Below are 19,246 nucleotides of genomic sequence, written 5' to 3' on the forward strand. Positions count from 1 at the left end.
ACTGCTCTGCTTAATTCACCATAAAGGAATTCCTGAGGAACTGCCCTGCCATCAGGAAGGCTCTGTTTATTCAAAGGAAAGACCAAAAATGCCAATAATTGAATGATTTTACTTGGCACCCACTGCTTAATTTAAGCAGATTTCTTTGGCACAGAAACAGTTTTTGTGAGGGGGGAGAAAAATAAGATAGAAAAGAAAGAGAAAAATTAAGATCAAAGATAATGAAGTTTGTTTTTTTTTTAATTAGCCACCAGAAAACAGGCTCCAAAGCTACAAGAGACCACGTGCAGTAAGTACAATGCTTTGCTGTGGATGGACCCATTGGTGTTTCTGAAGAAAATACACTGCAGTAAGAGGAACCTCCATGAGGTCAATCCTGCTGTTCCCCTTTGGCTTTACAGTTTATACCATTTTCCCAGAGAGCTGGAGATGACCAGTGGAGAAACTGGTTCCTGTCCATAGCTTTTGATTAAACTTCTGCTATTTTCCCTTATTTTCACATTTTAACCTGGGATCCTTCCCCTCACAAAATTTCTGAAATATATTGACTGACACTGGCAGAGTACAAATTATTATAGAAAAACCACATGCATTGACAATTATATTGTCTTTTTAATGTATTATAACAGCATAGTGAGATTTCCTTTCCCAGCATTTTCTATCCCACTGCAAGCAACACTCTACACTTCAAAAATATTGGCTCCTGTAAGACAAATAAACTATTGACACTTGCAAATGGTATTAGAAATCAATATTTGCCGAGCTGAGGTATAATATGTCCAGAAGAGTTTTCATCACTCTACTTAGGTGATTTCTGTTTAATCTTTTTATTCTCTCCTCAGAGATTCAAGAAAAGGAGAGTGATGGACCAAACTTGTAGCAGAGCTGCAGAAAGGTGTACATTTAAGTATTTCAACTCTAAACCAGTGATTACAGTACAAACCTAGCATTTTATTTCTCAAAACATAACACAGGACAATATGAAACTGAAACTAAGAGGACATTTGATACAACTGGAAGCATAGCTCACAAGTTTTGCAGCATAATGATCTCTCTGATATCTTTGTTTTTCTCACAAAGTCACATTAAAACATAGACTGCATAGACACAAATAGATACTCTTCTACCACAGACACTTGGCTTTTTTATATCGCTGACTTTAGCATCTGTCACTAGTCACATCTCTAAAAAAGCAACACTGTAAGAATCCTTTTCAAGAGATTCTTCTACAACATGCTGTTCCTGGCCTGTATCATGTACATAATGTCAGAGATACAAAATAATCTTTTCCAAATTATTTTCATGAAAGCTTCACACTCTATCAATTAAAGCAGGAAATGAAATGTTTAAAAAAAAAAGCCCACATTCTGATTTTCCATAAAACCTCTGCTATTAATACACCCAGATTCACTCCATGCTGTGTTTATGATTAGAATCCCTTGCGGAAACATTGGCTGTTTAATAATCATCTACATCTGCCACAATATCCCATTTATGCTTCAGCCTACATCCTTCCATTGTTTTATTAGCTACCTTTGACAAAGGACTGTCAGAATTATTTCCTCTTTGTTTGCAGGAATAATCTGAGGATGAAAGAGAAGAAAATAAAAACAGAAAGGTGACACTCACTTGTAGTACAACTGGAATGGCAAATAAAGATTTTTAAAGGTCTTGTGCATTGTTCAACCACTAAAGCAGTGTGTTTATTAACCAGAATTTACAGCCTAGACCACCCCCTGAGTTTTTAAGGGTCTGACCTGACCAACCCCAGGTGGTTTGCCCTTTCTCAGGGTTCATCCCAGAAGTGAAGCCCTGAGACCCTGGTGGCAGAGGGCATAGCTGTGTCACCCCAGGACCAAGCAGCAGTGCTGGCTGCATCCCCAGTGGCTAGCAGGGACTCGAGGCAGCAGAGTCCTACTCAAACCTGCTTCATTATAATCCATGTCTACACAGCTACTGAGCCTGCAACAGGCACAAGGACCAGAAACCTCTGCAGATGTTTGCAGGTAAATGCTCAGCTTGGTTCATGATCAGTGTCACAAAAACACTGTTCTGCTGAATTCTTAAGTGAAAAAGAAAAAAACCCTTGAGATCTCTGTTTTTCCAAAGATTGAAATAAATTGGTGGAATAAAAATGCAATCTGTTACTTTAATATGAAAAAGAGGTGAGAAATGGACACAGTACATCTCACAGGCAACAGAGACCTAGGATCACATTTATAGCCAGCACAGTTTCCAAACAGGTTTGTCCCACTGCAATTCTTGTTTTGATATTTTAAAAAAACACACATACTACCAATTTCTGATCAGAGGTAACATGTCCTCCTGGCTCACCCTGGGCTTGGGAGCTGCCCTGGTGGGCTGAGGCAGAAAGACTGAAGGGGAGCATGTAGGCACAGATCTGCCACAACATTTTCAGGGAGAAAATCCCCTCATGCCTACCTTGCAGGGACCCCTGCTCCCCACCTTGGGGAGGGGTTGGTTCTTGTCTTGCTTATGTCCAGGGGAGGGAAGAAGCTGGGGTGCTCTAGTTCAAGGCAGACTGAACAGGTAACATGTACAGATAAGTTATCCACCACAAAATACTAGAAGAGAACAATTAGTGCTATCGAGAGTTAATGAGTAGCAATGATAACAGAGGTAACGTGATAACAGAGGTAATGTTGCCAGTTAGATGCCCTCCTTTATGCAGCCAAATTGCAGAATTAACCAGAGGCAAAATACATTCCCAGCTGCCAGGTGAGAAGCAGAGGAAAAATGTATGTTGAATACATACAACAGGCATCTAAAGGTGATCCACAGTCTTCCGGAAACTTGCTGCTGAAATCACTCAACTGATCTGGCCAGCTTTTGATGGTGCCTGCTGTATATTAAGGCATTTGATGTATACAAAACCACTAAGGAAAGAAAACCATAACAATGTGCCAAGTATTAATCTGACCCTTCACTTGTGAGCAAGATAAACACTGGATCCACTCAAACTGCCTCGTAATTTGTTTTGCCATTGGAAAAGGCAAGCTCTACTTCAGTTAATTTTGCCTGAGTGCTTTAACTAATCAAGTCTTACACATAAACATTTGACTAAGTCAGAAGAGAGCATGACAACCAAACAGCATGGTGCAGAAAAGGAGAAAGATCCATGAAGTACAAATATTATACGAAAGATATAATATAAGCATATTCTGTGCTGGGGCAGAATTGCCACTTCCCCCAATAGGTGTAGGGATGCTGCCCATCCGTCAAGCCTTGTGCTGAGCAGTGAAAGTGGTGGCATTGCCTAATCAAAAGGTACTAAGATTGAAGTTTTTCCCTCTTAAGCAGGGCTAGAAGAACACACTGCCTGAACCTGACTTTCAAGTCAGTCCATAGAAAGGGCAACAGCATCTTGCCCATTGCCTGCAAAAAAAAAAAAAAAAAAATCACTAAAACAAACACGTGTGCACACACACTTGAGAAAGAGAGGAAGAACCAATGAGGAGACAGAGGAAATTAAGAAAGAGTAAAGAGACTGTGGGTGACCTGGGAGCCATCTGAGACACACAGACAGCTGAACCTCAGGCTCTTGATGGTACCAAGACCTGTCACTGGCACAGCATTCACCTGCTGCTCCTGTGGGACCACACGGCTGTGCTCCTGCTATGTGTTCACTTTGGCAACAGGAGTCCATGTTTAACTCTGGCAGCATCACAGGCTAAACCACTAAGAATAAAACTGTACTTTTTGTTCATCCCTTAATTATGCATGCAACAATGTTCAATTTCCATTGAAACTTAGATGTCTCTAAACACAGATGATTCATGCTGTTCCCTGCCCCTCCTCCTCTCTGTTCCTCTGCAGTCTGATTAAGCAGCCCCACAGCAGGAGGACCATGGTTCCCAGTGGCCAGGAGCCAGGCCAATTCAAGGAACAGGCAGCAACCTCCAAGCCAATGATGGTCACCAGCTGAACATCAGGTACAGCCACAACTGCACAAATACCTGAACCGAAGAGCTTTTGGAAAGGAAAGCAGAAGCTGCTGGCACAGTGCAGACCTCCCCAGGCTGGGCCTAGAGGCAACATGGCCACAGTAGCAGATGTCCAACTCTTGACTGCAGCAAAATGCAAGGGAGGAGTCTGTCAGACCATTCTGAGGCCAGGATTGCTCTTCGACACCTCAATACCCCTCCAGCACTTCTTGCACCATGGGGGTGGCCGAGCAACCCACCCAGGCTTCTTTCCAAGCTGCACAAAAACATCCTGGAACTGCACTATAAACCAGACAGTCCGTGAAAAACAAGAGCTGAAGACTCACTACCTCACCAACCAAATACTGTGACTCTGAGCATCATAATACATCATTTAATCCTGCTCTCAGATCTCAGAAGGTAGGGAGAAAGCCAGACACATCCTGCAACAGTTAAAGCTATCACTTTGATCAGTATTTCACACCAGTAAATTATAAAGCCATGTCATCTGTTCAGACTCATGATGTCCTTGTTAGTTTCCAAACAATTCAGAAGAAACATCCAGTTCCTGCGTGCCTGCTCAAATATGCAGCTGCAGCAGGCAGCAGAGGCAGCCTTGCACACAGCCTTTTCTGGGCAGGCAAATGGGAAAACATCACTGTCCTACAACAACCACCTACAGTTTGGGTTTAGATTAATTTCACTTTAAAGGACTTAGATTTGAGAAACCATAGTTATAAAAGTGGTAAACACAAATGAAATAATAATAACTTGCTAAAAATCCAGCCTATGAAGGAAGAAGCTCCTGCCTTCAAATATCAGATTCAATACTACTGTTTTGCCTCTTTGATTACATTAACCTTCTCCAACATCAAATTAAAAGAATATTACTTAATCTGCCTAGAAGGGGTTGTTAAAACAGTTCAATTAACAAGCAGGTGTGGCAAGTCCAGCCAGATAACTGGACAAGATCATCTCTTGTAAATACAACTGCGAAGCCCTTCTCCGGGACAGCATTAGTTCACTAGACATAACATATTCTGCAAATCAAATATAACTCATCATTTACACTGTGTTCACTCACACTCATACTATAATTCATCTTAAATATCTCTAACTACAATAGTTCATGCAGTCTATCAAGAGGCATCTCAGGAGAAGTGTGATTCACAACTTCACAGGAACGCTGGGGGAAGGTTTTTACTATCACTTTGAATGTTGATAATTGTATTGCTACTGAGAATAACTTGCAGGAAGGCACTGCATAGTAATACTAGATGAGTTTTTTGTAATTAAAAAAGGGAGAGATTTCCTCTTCTGAGACCACCACAAATGTATGAACTTTCTGGATCTGTTCTAATCTTCAGGTTCTTGACACTATGTGCAGACTTACACTTGCTGTTAACACATCAACAAGCTGCTGTGGTCTATAAAAACAACCTGTTGGAAGATGATGTTTTGGCAATTTTCAAACTTCTTAAAGAAAAAATCTCTGTTAACCAAAAGCTTTGATTAAACTCTACTGGTTAAACCCTGTAACAAGTACAGAGTGATAGATCACAAAGCAAAAACATCACAAGAAACTGAAGCTTAAAAAAACCCCCAAAACCTCCACTACATCTTAGCACATTTCTGTGCTGTCCCTGCATCAGAGAAATGCTTTGCAGCCCTTCACACACCAGAACAATGGCTCCTGAAGTGACGGAAATGGCATTATCCAAGAATTTCAGCAACATTAGTAGTGCAGCGTTTCCTGAAACCGCTACAAGCAATAAACAACCATGGAGAAGTCAGCCTGAGATGCCATTTTGACTCCATCTGTGCAGCAATTAAATAGTGCTCAAGAGCCAGTATTCCCTCCTACTCAAGAGACAGCAGCTCTGACACACAATCCAAACCTTGCAGAAGCACTGCCTGGACACCCACCAGATGGCTCTTGTGTGCTGGGCACCTACAGCGACAGGCAAGAAGAGAGTGGGATTCACATTCTCTGATCAGAGCTAACTTAGTAAATTAACCAGTACTCCAAGTTCCTGCTGCAGTGAGTGGAATGACCCAGACATTTCAAAGACCAACTCACCCCCTTTTCAGTAAGTGTCAGACATAGCAGGGTGCTCATATTAACTGTTCTCCTCTTCCACTTGGAACATAGGCATGCCTCCTCTCTTGCCATGAAAATATGAGATACAATCTATTCTACATGGTTGTTTCAGGTTTGTTGTTTTTTAATTCAAATAACTCGTTGACATTTTCAACTGCTACTTTTTTTTCTGAAAATAAGCCTTTCCTCTTCAGTGACAAGCTGCACATCTTGCAGTAATTGAAAAAAGGACAGCACCAGATAAGTGCATCCTGTCTGACTTGAAATAAGTTTGCTACTTCCTTTTACAAGAAGATAAGAAACATCTGCATACAGGCATTACTACACAAAAGCTACCTTTCTGTAAGGAAAAGCCTAATTGAAAATTCAAATAGCTTCTATACCTCGTGGACATAACATGGTGTAGCAATTCAGGTAGGTATGTTACAACCTGAGCAATGACAGGGTGACATCAAGGTGTCCAAATTACATACAAGAGCTGTCTCTCATTCAGAGACAAATCTCAGTTACCTTTTTCTCACCAAATAATTATAAAACATAAACTACGCCGTATATTTGTTTTCTTCCCTGTGCTTCCTGTATTCTTTTTCTAGCTGTTTTTTCCCAAAACTTCTCCTCTTCCTATCTTCCATTATTCTCACACCAACATCACAAATTTTATATACTATACAACTACTGCAATACACCCCACTCCCCAACTACCTGCTCCTGCTCTGACTGCAGCCCAATAATGAGTCCCCAAAACCCATCCAGTTATCCATGTCAGGTCACACCCCACTTGCTTCACCTGGGGTGGATTTCTACTGCAGGGACTATTTTGAAGCTGGATGCTCAGGAACTTGAGCTGCAGGTGGGGTCAGATTCTGTCAAAGTGGAGCTGCTCTGTCACACATGCCCAGCCATCACACCTGCCTCGCTCCCCCACTCCCTCATCTCACTGCATCACTCTCACGGTTTGTGTGACCTGGCCCATAGGAGATGGACAACATTGCCTGCTACAGCTACCTGCTACAAATCTCCCAGACAAGGAGAGCTGAGGATGTCCTGGGTCCACACTTGTGAGACAGACAGATGGCCATGCTGCCATCCTGCAGATTTATCCTGCTTTCTCCCACTCACATCCCTGGGCTTCCAAGTTCCTCTGCCCACCCCAGCTAGTGGAACTTTCACTTCTGTTCTGTTTCTTTATTCCACCTGTGGCACCAAAACTAGATTGGAGCAGTCTTTGCACAGCTAGGTTTTCTTCCACTGTAACAGTTTATTAAAGAAAACAAAATGCAGCATGAATATAAACTAGTTATTATGGAGGTAGCACTGATGCTCTGAAATCAGACAATAAGTCAGTCTCAGTTTTCCTCTACAACAAAAAGTCATTTGTAGCTAGCTGCCTCCCTGCTTCAGAAAGTCTCCTAGGCTAAATGCACTCATGATACCCAAGTTGATGGGTGCCTGTCACCCTGAAAATAGAGAGGACAAGTACAAACATGTCCTAACCATCAGCTGAGAGGAGCAGAGGAACTCTGGAGGTGATGCTAACCATCATGCAAGTGTGTCATACAGAAGAACAGAGCAAGGTGCTGCCTGCCTGCCTGCCCTGCGTGCATCCCTTGCACAAGACCCTTCTGCAACCATTTCAAAGATGTGAACTTGGGAGAAGGCCACAGCCTTTTCTAAGGACATTAAGAGTAGCTCACTCAAAAGACAACTCTTCATGCATTTCGGCATTCCCCTTTCCAAAGAGAGTTTTCTTCCCACCAGCCCAGCCCCTCCAACAGGCACCCCAGCAGATGCCAGCACCAGAGGGGCAAGGCTGGGAGGGAACCCTTTCCTGAAGGTGTTCCAATGGCTCCCGGCTGCTATCTGGTGACCCAGGCAGGCCCTGGCACGGGCTGCAGCTCCAAGAGGAACCCCACCCAGGACCAGTGCTGCTCCCTGACACAGCCAATACTGCACAGCCTGTCTCCAAACGCTTTTATTTATTGTCTTAACCAAAAAGGTCTGAATGCATTTTCCTGTGGAAACTCTACAGCAGCACAACATCCAAAAGCCACACACTCCTCCTCAAAAGTGCAAGGCGGGAGATTTGATTTGTAGAAGTCTGGTACAGAAATGTAAGCCCCATCATCCAAATAAACAGATAATGTGTTACAACTTCTTGTAACTTCATTCATTTACCATCTTCCTTTCTTTAGCCAACAATATCCCCACTGTGTATTTACACATTAAGTTGCTGATTTTAGGTGATAAGGTCCTCTGAACATGTGGCACATTCTTGATCTTTACCAGAAAAACAACAGCTCCATCCTGTATTTTTCACATTGGTGCAAAACAAAGTCCACATTTTTCTATTTGGCTGAAAAGCCTACCTTACAATTAAGTCACAGAATAAAACATAATGATGACAGCAGATATGGAAAAAAAATTATGAGCTTTGAGAGTGGATTAAACAGGAAACAAAAATAAAATATTCTTTCATTTGTTAGAATGCTCAAATACAATAATTCTTTCATCAATATTGTTAGAACTTTTACAGAATTACTTTGTCCAGTAAGTTAAAAAGAAGACATAAGACACTTTGAAGAAATAAAAAAAGGAAGGACAAACCTCTTTGGAAAAAGAGAACAAAAATGAAATGCAGAATATTCTTCCAGTATATAAAAGGCTTGTATAAAGATTTTGGATCAGCTGTTGGCCAGCCTCATCAAGAATACATGAGAAATAAATCAGCTTGATTTTCACTGAGGAAACTTTTGTATAGATGTCATGGAAAGCTTTCTAAGCATAAGTACAGCTAAGGCCAAGCTACTTTAGGGAGGTTACATATACAGACAAATTAACAAAAATAGCAATGTGGGAGGAAAATTACCTCATTATCCCTTACAATGGTGCTAAAAGCCTCCAGTAACTCTCTGTGCCAAATTGAAACAAAAAAATGATTGTTGCAAGTGTCAGCAGGTTGGATTAATTTTTACATGAAATAGGCAAAAGCAATATTTTCCATATAAATAATGCACAGTTTAATGACTTTGAAACTTTTTAATATTGTATTTGCTTTAAAATAGCCTTCTCAGATTTAGACTACATTTTGGGAAAATCCACAGTATAAGTTTTCCATACATTCCCGGTAGAAGTGTTTGGAATGAACATCCGCTAGCTGACAGTACAGTTGTGCATTTATATATGAACTGATCTTCATGACAAAGAGTTTTCTTAGGACATTTTGTTACTTCTTGCCAAAAACTAAGCTACCACTTCATAGTGTAACACTCACTCTTTTCTTTCCACAGTCTAGACAGAAGCAATGACTCTGTAACTATGGTTTCCAAATCCTTTCAGTTATAAAACCTCAGTATTAAAATCTCACGTTTTAACCAATGAAATGGTTCTGACCAGGACTGTTAATGACCCCAACCAATTGTTGCAGGGGCCAACACTCACCAGTACAATCAGATTGGCATCTCTGTCCCGGGAGGACAAATCTTCTTCAAAGTTGCCAAGGTCAGAGGGAGAAAGACCAAAAAAAAAAAAAAAAAAAAAAGCAGCAGTGGATGAATGCTGACCCAGATCACTTTGGTCATGGTAAAGTCCCCACTCACAGTGTTCAGCAATGCCAAGGCTTTGTCTAGGGAAATTATTATGGTTTTCTGCTATGGTAACTAGTTAAAAAATCAGGCTATTTGCTGCAGAATGCCACCTCCTACTGCCTGGCAAAGTACATCCAAACAATCACACAGGGCAAATTATCATAACAAACAGGAGTTTTCATTTACAAACCCAGAAGTGCTGTGCTGGTATCATTATCCCCAGCCAAAGGCAGGGGGAAAGCATGGAGAAGAGAGATGGGTGCATGGACAAGAGACTTTCTCCAGGCAGAATGATGGCCAAGGTGGGAACAGGGCTCAGCTCCCCTAAGCACTATTGCTGTACCTTCTCTTATAAGCTGCATAATTATTTCAGCAGGAAAGGATTTCATGGGGTGCATTGTCTGTCAAAACACATGCAGAAAAGCAGAAGCTGGTAAAGTACTATACATTGCTTATTTCATCACATTCTGCTTGGGAACTTGGAAGGGGACACAGTGGGCCAGGCTCACTGGTCCAGTTAGGAGAGCCAGCCTCCAGCACTGACCAACAGCAGCAGAAACAAGTTTTGGGGGAATTGCAGAAATACAGCAGTCATGAAACAGTCTCTATCAAAGACTGAAGTCTTTTTTTTTTTAACAAAAATACAGGAACTAACGTTTCTTTAGAAAGAAAAACAATTGGTCACACCAACTGTGTTATCCAGGAAATCAAGCTAGATTATCACAGTGATCATTTCTGGCCTCACAATACATTAATTCTTAAAATATTGTCATTCTCTCTGTTTTTCCCCATGAAGTCCAAGGAACTTAGGAAACCCACCCTTCATCTCCTGGATTTTACTATACATCTTTCTTTACTGATTCTACAGAAGTCTTGGAAATCAAATACCTTTCTATTTCCAACTTCTGGGAATAATCAAAACTTTGTTCAACACCATGGCTTTTATTCCAACACACATAAATAGCTTCTTGACTTGCACAAAACCTGAAACCACTTTAATCAATCAGCTATATATAGTCTGGATAAATACTGAGTCTGAGATACTGGGTATACAGCCAATCCTGTGCTATTTTCTAATACTTTGATCTAATTTCACATTATATTAAGAAGAAATGAAAAATATTCTGGTGAGCACAAATGCAACAGTAAAGAAATGACAGTGTGTAAAAGCTAGAGAATATGTACATTAGCTAAAAATTCAACTTGTTCCAAAAGCATTTCAAAAGACAGAAACACATATAGAGTTATCACAAAATAAGACACAAATGTCCATAAATTTGTTATTTTGTTACTCCCACAGGAACTCACTCTTGATTTTCCAGAAATCTACCACTATATAAAGTATATTTAATAGCATTAGTAGACAGCACTGCAGCCTCACTGCATGGGTAACACACTGCTCCATTTTCTACAGAATCATTATGGCACAGGTGATTTATGTCTGTGCAACAGAAAGGGCTATTCTGTAGAAATATCACAGGAAATGACACACAGGAAATAAACCAACACAGACATCTTACAATCATTTCCTAAGCTCTAGCACAGCAATCTGCTGAGCTCCTGAAACAACCCAGATGCTGCTGACGCAAGGAATGAACAAGCACCAAAAAGGCTTCCCTCTTCCCAGGCTTCTGGGTCCCAAGAGGAGAAAAGGATGAAGGAGGCAACAAGGTATGGAATAGTTGGTTATTTGTGACCTGGAAATATGCTTTATTGGGTACTAGGTGCTCAGTCCTGCAATGGTTCATCTATGGTGGGTATGGACAGATGGGGGAGGCCTGCAACGGCTGTGAAAACAAGAAAACTGAAGATTAATATGTGGTGAAGCCTCATGTAATGGCTGGGGAAAAGAAGGTCATATGGAGGCAAAGTTGCAGTGAGCCTCATGCCAAAGTTTTCTCTTCTTCCTCCCCCATAATAGAAAGCTTGTAAGAAAAATGAAACCAGACTTTAGCAGATCCTGCACTGATAGGACAAGGGCTATTTGTTCTGACCTAAAAGACAGATTCAGGCTAGATATAAGGAACAAATTTCCTGTGATGAGGGTGGTGAAACACTGCATTGCTCAGAGTGGTGGTAGATGCCCCATTCCTGGCAACATTCAAGGCCAAGCTTGGACAGAGCTCTGAGCAATTTGATCTAGTTGAGGATGTCCCTGCTCATTGCAGAAGGGTAGAGTTTTAGATCTCTAAAAGGTCTCTTTCAACCAAAACATTTCCATCATTCGGTGATTCTATGAACTAACCCTAGCACAATTCACATAACATCCTGTTAGCATGTGTTATTCTGCTAAGGCTCAAAAGCATCTGTTCCCTTCCCACGAGCTCCAACTGTGTCAGGTAATGGATAGAGTAAAAATTCAGTTCCTGTCCTCAACAGCACTTATTAATTCAGCTTACAGCAAGATATCAACAGATGCAAAGAAATAATTGTGTTTCAGTCAGGTTTGCCAATGTACAACAGAAGACCACATCCTGGAAACCAAATGAACTCAGTAACATTTTAACATGAATTTTATTAAGGGAATGCTAAGACCCTCATGAGGGTTTAAGTGAATGCACAGTATAGAAAACTGCTTTCCATCCAAGTAAATTTTACCAGTTAAAAATAGCAAGAAAATGAAAAAATATCTCAGCATACTATTTCATTATTATTCAATATTCTACTATTCCCACCCACCCTTAATGATACAGACTTTCAATGGAAAATTATATATATGAAAGTCACATATGCAGATCTCTTTACAGTATATTATAAAACATCTGACATTGGTGTCATAGGCTAAGAATCTATGAGGAATCCATAGAACATTATTTTCTATGGAAAATAGAGCAGAACTATTCTACATTAATTTGAATACACAGGGGTCTACACAAGCAGATTACATTGACTTTAAATGTAATTATTTCTTGTAATTCTTTTTTCTTATGCACTAATGGAATTAGCAGAGCTGTTTCAAGACTGCAATCAGGAGAACATCCATGTCATTCCATAACACTTTTTTTTACTCAGACAGATGTTTTCCTCCAGAGTTTTCATTATTCATAAATAATACCTGTTTTATGACCGTATAACTTAAGTCAAGATACTGTTAATTTTTTTTAAGTAAGTTAGTCTGCCAGTAAAAACGCCCTTTCCTGTACACCACTAAAACAAAAAAAAAGGAAGTTAGAAAGTTTTGAGAAAAATCAGTACAAAATTTGCTGTAATTACATGAAATTTCCCACTGCAAAAATAAGCATGATTTTCTTAAGGTAACTGAAGAAAGATACACAATACTTATGCTATTGCCTACAAATCAAGGAATTGTAAAATATACAAATGCTGCATTAATGCCCAAACTACCTTAAAACACTGTGGGTGAAATTTTTGTCCTGTTAAAGCTGATGTCAAACTTCCCGCTAACATCAATAGAATTTCACCCATTGTGCCAACTCAGAAAACAGAAAAGGCTTGGAGATAGAAAACTAAAATAATAAATAAGATTGCTTTAACCACTATTTCTGATGTCTTCGACCATGCAATTTCTGCCACTCCCCCTGCTATGCCAACAAGCTGAAAGTTCAGTGCCTGGGTAGTTGATTTATCACTCCCTGTGACAAAGCTTTGGACATTGCCCTTCCCACTGATCATGCCCAGCAAAACACAACACAGGAGCTCTTGCACCAGTTGCATTTTAACAGTGCAGGAAAAGATCCACAGCATTAAAACTCAGTTTTGCAGTGACTCAGTCAAAAGCACTGCAGTTCCTAAAACTGGGGTGGCCTTGACGGTTTTTTGTTCAGTTGGTTGGGTTTTTTTAAGGTTTGAGGTAAGTTCTTCAGTGATCAGTGTGCAAGGGATCTTGCAGAATAGTGGGTGGCACCATTTGGCTCTGGTCCCAAGGAAAAGGGTGTTTTGCGACTATATTGTCACCTCTTCAGATATGCTGCGGAGGCTTCAAAGGAACAGCGCTTCTGGAAATCAAATGGCCTGATAAGTCCAACATGAGAAACATACCTAAAGGCCAAATATCTTGTATGAGATACTGGACTCCAGTGACAACTGTTATTTATAGACAAACTACCCACTCTGGGCAACCTAAACAGCAGCTGTATCCGTGTATGAAGAGCACAGCTTTCACCTAAGGCCTCAATGCATAAGTTGAGGCAACATTTACTGGCCCAGCCCACCTGAAAACCAACTTCTGTAACACTGTAGGAATATCTACCAGAGTAGTATCACTACAGGGAATTGCAGTGAATTCCAGTACTAGTGAATTATTATGCATTACATTTTTCTTTCTGAAAAATAAAAAGTATTTAAAACTGAGTTTATAAAAACTTCAAATTTGGTGCACCTGTTCTATTCAATTCAGTCAATAATTATTTTTCCATGCCAACAACAGGCAGGCAGAACAGTAATTAAAATTTCAGTTCACATAAATGCATGTAACATTTACACTGGATTAAGCACCAAGCTTGCTTGCAACGGCAAATACAAAGAGGCAATGTTTTCTTAAATGTTATTCTTTAGAGCAATGAAATCCCCCATAAATTTCTTTTTAATACTGTCCACAATGCTCTTATAAAACATCTAAACTTTGCAAGGCATAAGCATGCTAAGAAGAAATACTGACTCAGTTTTGAAGTGAAGATTCTCAATATCCACTACCCATGATTTTTTTTTCTGGATCTCCAGTTTCCAAGATAATTTTTTTATCCTATTTAATATTACCCTGTATTACACAGTCAATGATTTTGAAATGTCATTCTCCAATATGAAAGTATAACATGGTTTTCAAGAGACTACTCTATATGCAAATTCAGCTGGTGATTGCAGGGAATATTTGATGTTCATCATTTTAAGAAAAAAAAAAAAGAGACCTCTCTGATATATCAGGGTAGAAGACAATACACCAATAGATCACACTGTAGATCTCCCAGGACACAGGAATGGTGGAGCACAAATGAGAGTCCATCCTCAATCAGGGATGCACATCTCTGAGCAGACAAAGAGCAGCAGCCATGAGAACACCGAGCAAGAATGCCCACAGACTGCCGACGACAGAGCTAAGGCTCAGGTGGGACAACAAGCACCTATCCAGACTAACAGTGATCTCAGTAAAATGCCTCTCAGAGAAATTTAAACACAAATACTCCTTCTGCTCCTGTGCTCACACACAAGGCACCTACTGAAGGCCTGGCCAATCAGGCCAGGAAAACCCTGGGGTAACTCTCTCTGTAAATCAGCTGCACTACCAACACACACCTTGCCCCATCACCTCGTGTTACAGAGGGGAGGATGGGCTCTCCAGAATGATGGATGAGCTACATCTCACTGCTGCAGAGTCAGAGCAGACACACTGCTAACTACGCCAGCAGGGTCACAGGTCAGCACCCTGTGTGATCCCCTGGGAAGTAGTGTTCCCTCTCCCATGGTAGCATGGTCCATGCACCACGGTCCCAACAGCTCCACAGGGAAAAGGTGACACTTTGATCCTTTCATCCCAGCACTCTGTCAGAGGTGCCAGCTCAAAGAGGTATCAAACTGAATACACATAACAGGGAGAGCTGCCCTGTGGATGGAGGGCAGCTTCCTTAAACTTTGTCAGGCATGCCTAATTTCTTAGTGGCATCTTTAGTAAGGCTGGTGATCCTTGCTGATGGTGTAGACCAGCCCAGCTGTGGAGATGCATGGGCATGTGCAGGCCATGGTTGTGACAGAGAACACCAGGGAAACAGGGAAAGCAATGTACAACTAGCAAAAAAGAGTAGGCAGTAACTACAGAGAGCTAGCTTTGGAGACAGTAATATTATTGTACTTTGAAGACTTTAGGGCCTATATTTCTTATGAGATAATATTGCAAAAAAATGCATACACCAGAATGATTTTCTTAGGAAATCAGTTTCTTAGTAAATTACTAAGTTTATCCTTTATTTATGTCTATTTATGTCTGTCAATAAGAAATTGTTTCCTGGATACAGAGCTTAACAGCAATCCACAAGACTTCCATCAGTACACAAAAGTTTTCTTCTGCTTCCTCAGACTGTTTTGAAACACTTCCTCTTGTATATTACACACACAGGGGTTTGCCCAAATAGCCACAAAGTTTCTTTCTGCAATGTCCCTATTCCATTTTTGTACGAAGACTGAATGGACACTGCTGGTACCAACATTACATATTACTGGAAGTGTTTTTAAGATTACTCCATTCCATAGTTTTCATCAAAACACTGATGGGTCTTCTTTTCACATTTGATTTGCTTCCTGATTATTCTATCACAAACTTGGTGGAGTTTTTTCCCTCCTCACTCCAGAAACTTGTTTGGCATTTTCTCCTTCAACCAATGAGTAACACTTTCACTTGCAGAGGAGGTAAATAACCAGGCCTTGCTTTAATTACATTAACCTGGGAACAATTTGTTGCAAAATCTACAGATGGGGACCTTCCCGTTTCCAGGCATTCTCCAGGCTAGTAAATCAGTGCAAGGCCTTTGCAGGGTTATCAATGCCTTCCTCATGAGATTAAGCTTTAATCCAGCACTATTGCCCAAACATACTTTGCTGGAATACTTCAAGAGGTCTAAGCAGTTACTGACACTAACAGAGCCTGCACAACTCTGCCTGCATGGGTGGCTGTTGTAACAAAATTCAGCTACAAAAATGCAGGAACAATCAAACCTGTTACTGCAATTCATAGAGTAATTTCAGGTTGAAAAGCTGAACAGATGGCATTTGTGAGCTTTATTCAATATCTCTGACTTTTTAATTAGATTCCTGTTCGTGTCAGTCTGCTGGTTTACAGCAGGAGACCCCAGATTTCAAAGTAACCTTAGGAATCCCATTGCTCTGTCTGATAGAAACCACTATGCCAGGAAACTGCTGCAGGCACAGCTCCTGCTGCTTCCACCACAGGAACTCATCAGCAGGTAATTAAAAGAACCAAATTAAAGGGATGGTCCAAAAATGCAGCTACGCCTTAGCCAAAATGCAAAGTAGAGCTTTAATGCACCACACTGCTTTATAATTTTAGGATGCTTTCGGTGTGTTTATCATTAGGAACCTGTATGCTGTAATTTTCTCCTCCATGCCTTCACGTGGTTCGCAAATTCACCTTCTGCTCCTGACAAGCTCACGCTGGGTTGTCACTGCTTTTTGGAGAGCTGCATGTGGGCAAAATGAAACAAAACATACTGACTGCTAAAAAGGTTAAGAACTTGCAAGGGAATAAACAGGGCATCCCTCCCAAAGCACTGAAACATGGCAAAAAGCACCAAAGGTTGTGAGAACAGACACTCCAACAGACAGTAGTGTCATCAAATTTTAGAATAAGCTTCAGTACTTCTTTTTATCAACACAGGTCAAAGAAAACCAATCAAACAAACAAGAAACACCCCAAAAACCCCCACAAGCCCCCAACAGATTGACTAATACAGCAAATTAGGACTTTTATGAGCACTGCAGTGCATAAAATCTCAGTGATGCTTTTAACCTATAGCAATAAAGAGTGGCACAACACACTGGAATAATAAGTCTAATTGTATCAATCAATGGCACAGTTTCACAGCTGTCCTTTTATCTAAATCAATAAGAAGTTGACTATTTTTGAGTTGTTTTTTTGTATTATTTACTTTTTTGAGGAGGGAAACTCCAGAATTCAGAAGACCCTCTAGACCTGTTGTAATCATGCTCAGCAGAACACTGACCACACCTCCAAATCATTTTAATTTTATAATACATCCTGAAAGTATATGCTAGTATTAAACATAGCCTGTTTTAGAGAAGGATGGGCCAAATACTCCATTAGTCAAACAACAGCTTATGCAGAGTTTGTGCAGATTTACTTCTGTGGCAGCAGTGTCCTAAATCCCTTGCATGTGACAAAACTCTAAGTTTTTACAAAATGTAGCAATTCTCCATTATGTACTGATTTTAAAAGAGACAAGTGGGTTACAAAGTAAACTGAGCACACAGGTATTAATTTTTAAGTGTTTGAATAATATATAACAATTGGGTCTAATCATCACCTGCCTGGTATGTGTCCATCAAGGAGGGAAAAACCCTGTAACTCCGCAACAAATTCCCCTTGTTTATTCAGCATAATTTTGCCCCAAAATAGTTTGTCAGGAAACAAAAACAATTCTGTCCTAGCATCGAATGAGAACGAATCCCTCTGGAACTGCATCCCTTACCAGTGGATGTGATTGCATAGGACAAACTCCTGGGGAATGAGAATGAACAGGATGTGTTGAGGTCTAACCATTTTCCTTCCCTGTGATGTCCAAACTGCCCAGAGGCCCAAAGTTCCTAAAAGGCAGCTTTGTCAGGGTTGTGCAGTGGATTCCTGATACAAAGTCCAAACAAAGTCTGGATTTTGTGATAACTAGTAGCATACACGGTGTAGTAGATACCACGGTATTGACAACAATGTCAAGTTTCTTCTGTTAGTAGCAGCAAACAATGCTGAAGCAATTAAAAATAATGAAAAGTTGAATAAACACTCTCATCACCTGTTTACAAAACATCATGATTAAGTCTTTTAAAATCTCTAAAGCAACTCTAAACAATTATCTCAGATGACAAAACTAAAAAGGATGGCAGAAACTTGCCCTATCATAAGTTCAGTTGCACCAGGTCTTTCAAACCCTCAACCAAAGCACCTCTCTGTCTCTTTCTTGTGCCATTCACAACATTTCTAACTACAGCAGAAAGACATCTGATGGTCTCTGGAATTAAACTGCAATGCCACTCTTTCCTTTAGGTGAGACATCAGGAGTAGGGCTCTCTTTGCTGATAATTTTCTGTCTAATTCTGGAACAATGCACTCTACACCAGATACTGCTCATCCATTCCCTCTCCTTTGATAAATTTACCACATCATAATACTCTTGTGAGCTAAGCAGAAAAAAGCCTAAACCCCACCCTTTCCCTGCTAAGTATAGAAAACTGTATCTCTGCTGTTTACAATTTGGAGGCTTGTCTGGACTGAAGTTTTGTAAATACAATCTATTTTGAAGTCACAAGCATTAATATTTGGATTAATGCCTTGAAAGAAACAGTTCACATAGCCTACATTTCTCCCTGTGCTGTTGTTCTCTATTGGTTGATTCTAAAGCCTCAAAAACACCCACCCAATATGAAACATTAAGATCCATGGACTAAAGCAAATTTTAACCTGGTTCTATCTGGCTCCATGCCTATAATGTTTCATAATGCAATTTACCCACTCAGAAATACACAAATCAACAAAAAAAACCCAAACAAACCTTGCATAACTTATTTGCTCTCTAAATGTCTTGTTTCCTCTGCATCATGAGTCAAAGCACAGAGAGGGGCTGAGGTGTCCTTGTGGCTTCACAAGCTGAAGAACTTCTTGCTGGAAGTCCCTATGTTCGTAGCACTGGCAATCTGAAAAACAAAAATTGTTTTGTTAACACTTGTATCCCTAGATACAGAAAATAGAAATAAGGTTTGTTCTGAACCACTGCCAACTACATCATTAACCTCTACTATGAACAAGCCAACAGCTCTCACGCAAAAAAAAAATCTAGAAACATCACTCAATTCATACCTCCCTTACACATTCTGCACTACTGCTCACAGCCAAAAACTTCTTTCTGTGTACAAATGGAAAA

At 40.4% G+C, this 19,246-nt stretch overlaps 1 protein-coding gene across 1 annotated transcript in view; it reads right to left on the reverse strand.

The window, feature by feature from the left end:
- Positions 1 to 19,246, reverse strand: part of TIAM2 (TIAM Rac1 associated GEF 2) — a 165,754-nt gene that overhangs the window by 116,479 nt on the left and 30,029 nt on the right. The window contains exon 2 of the mRNA XM_066546939.1: positions 18,878 to 19,019. The gene's annotated coding sequence lies outside the window, so the exon portion shown is untranslated. The remainder of the gene's footprint in view (positions 1 to 18,877; positions 19,020 to 19,246) is intronic.

This window comes from Molothrus aeneus, chromosome 3, assembly GCF_037042795.1.
Source record: "Molothrus aeneus isolate 106 chromosome 3, BPBGC_Maene_1.0, whole genome shotgun sequence".
Taxonomy (NCBI): domain Eukaryota; kingdom Metazoa; phylum Chordata; class Aves; order Passeriformes; family Icteridae; genus Molothrus; species Molothrus aeneus.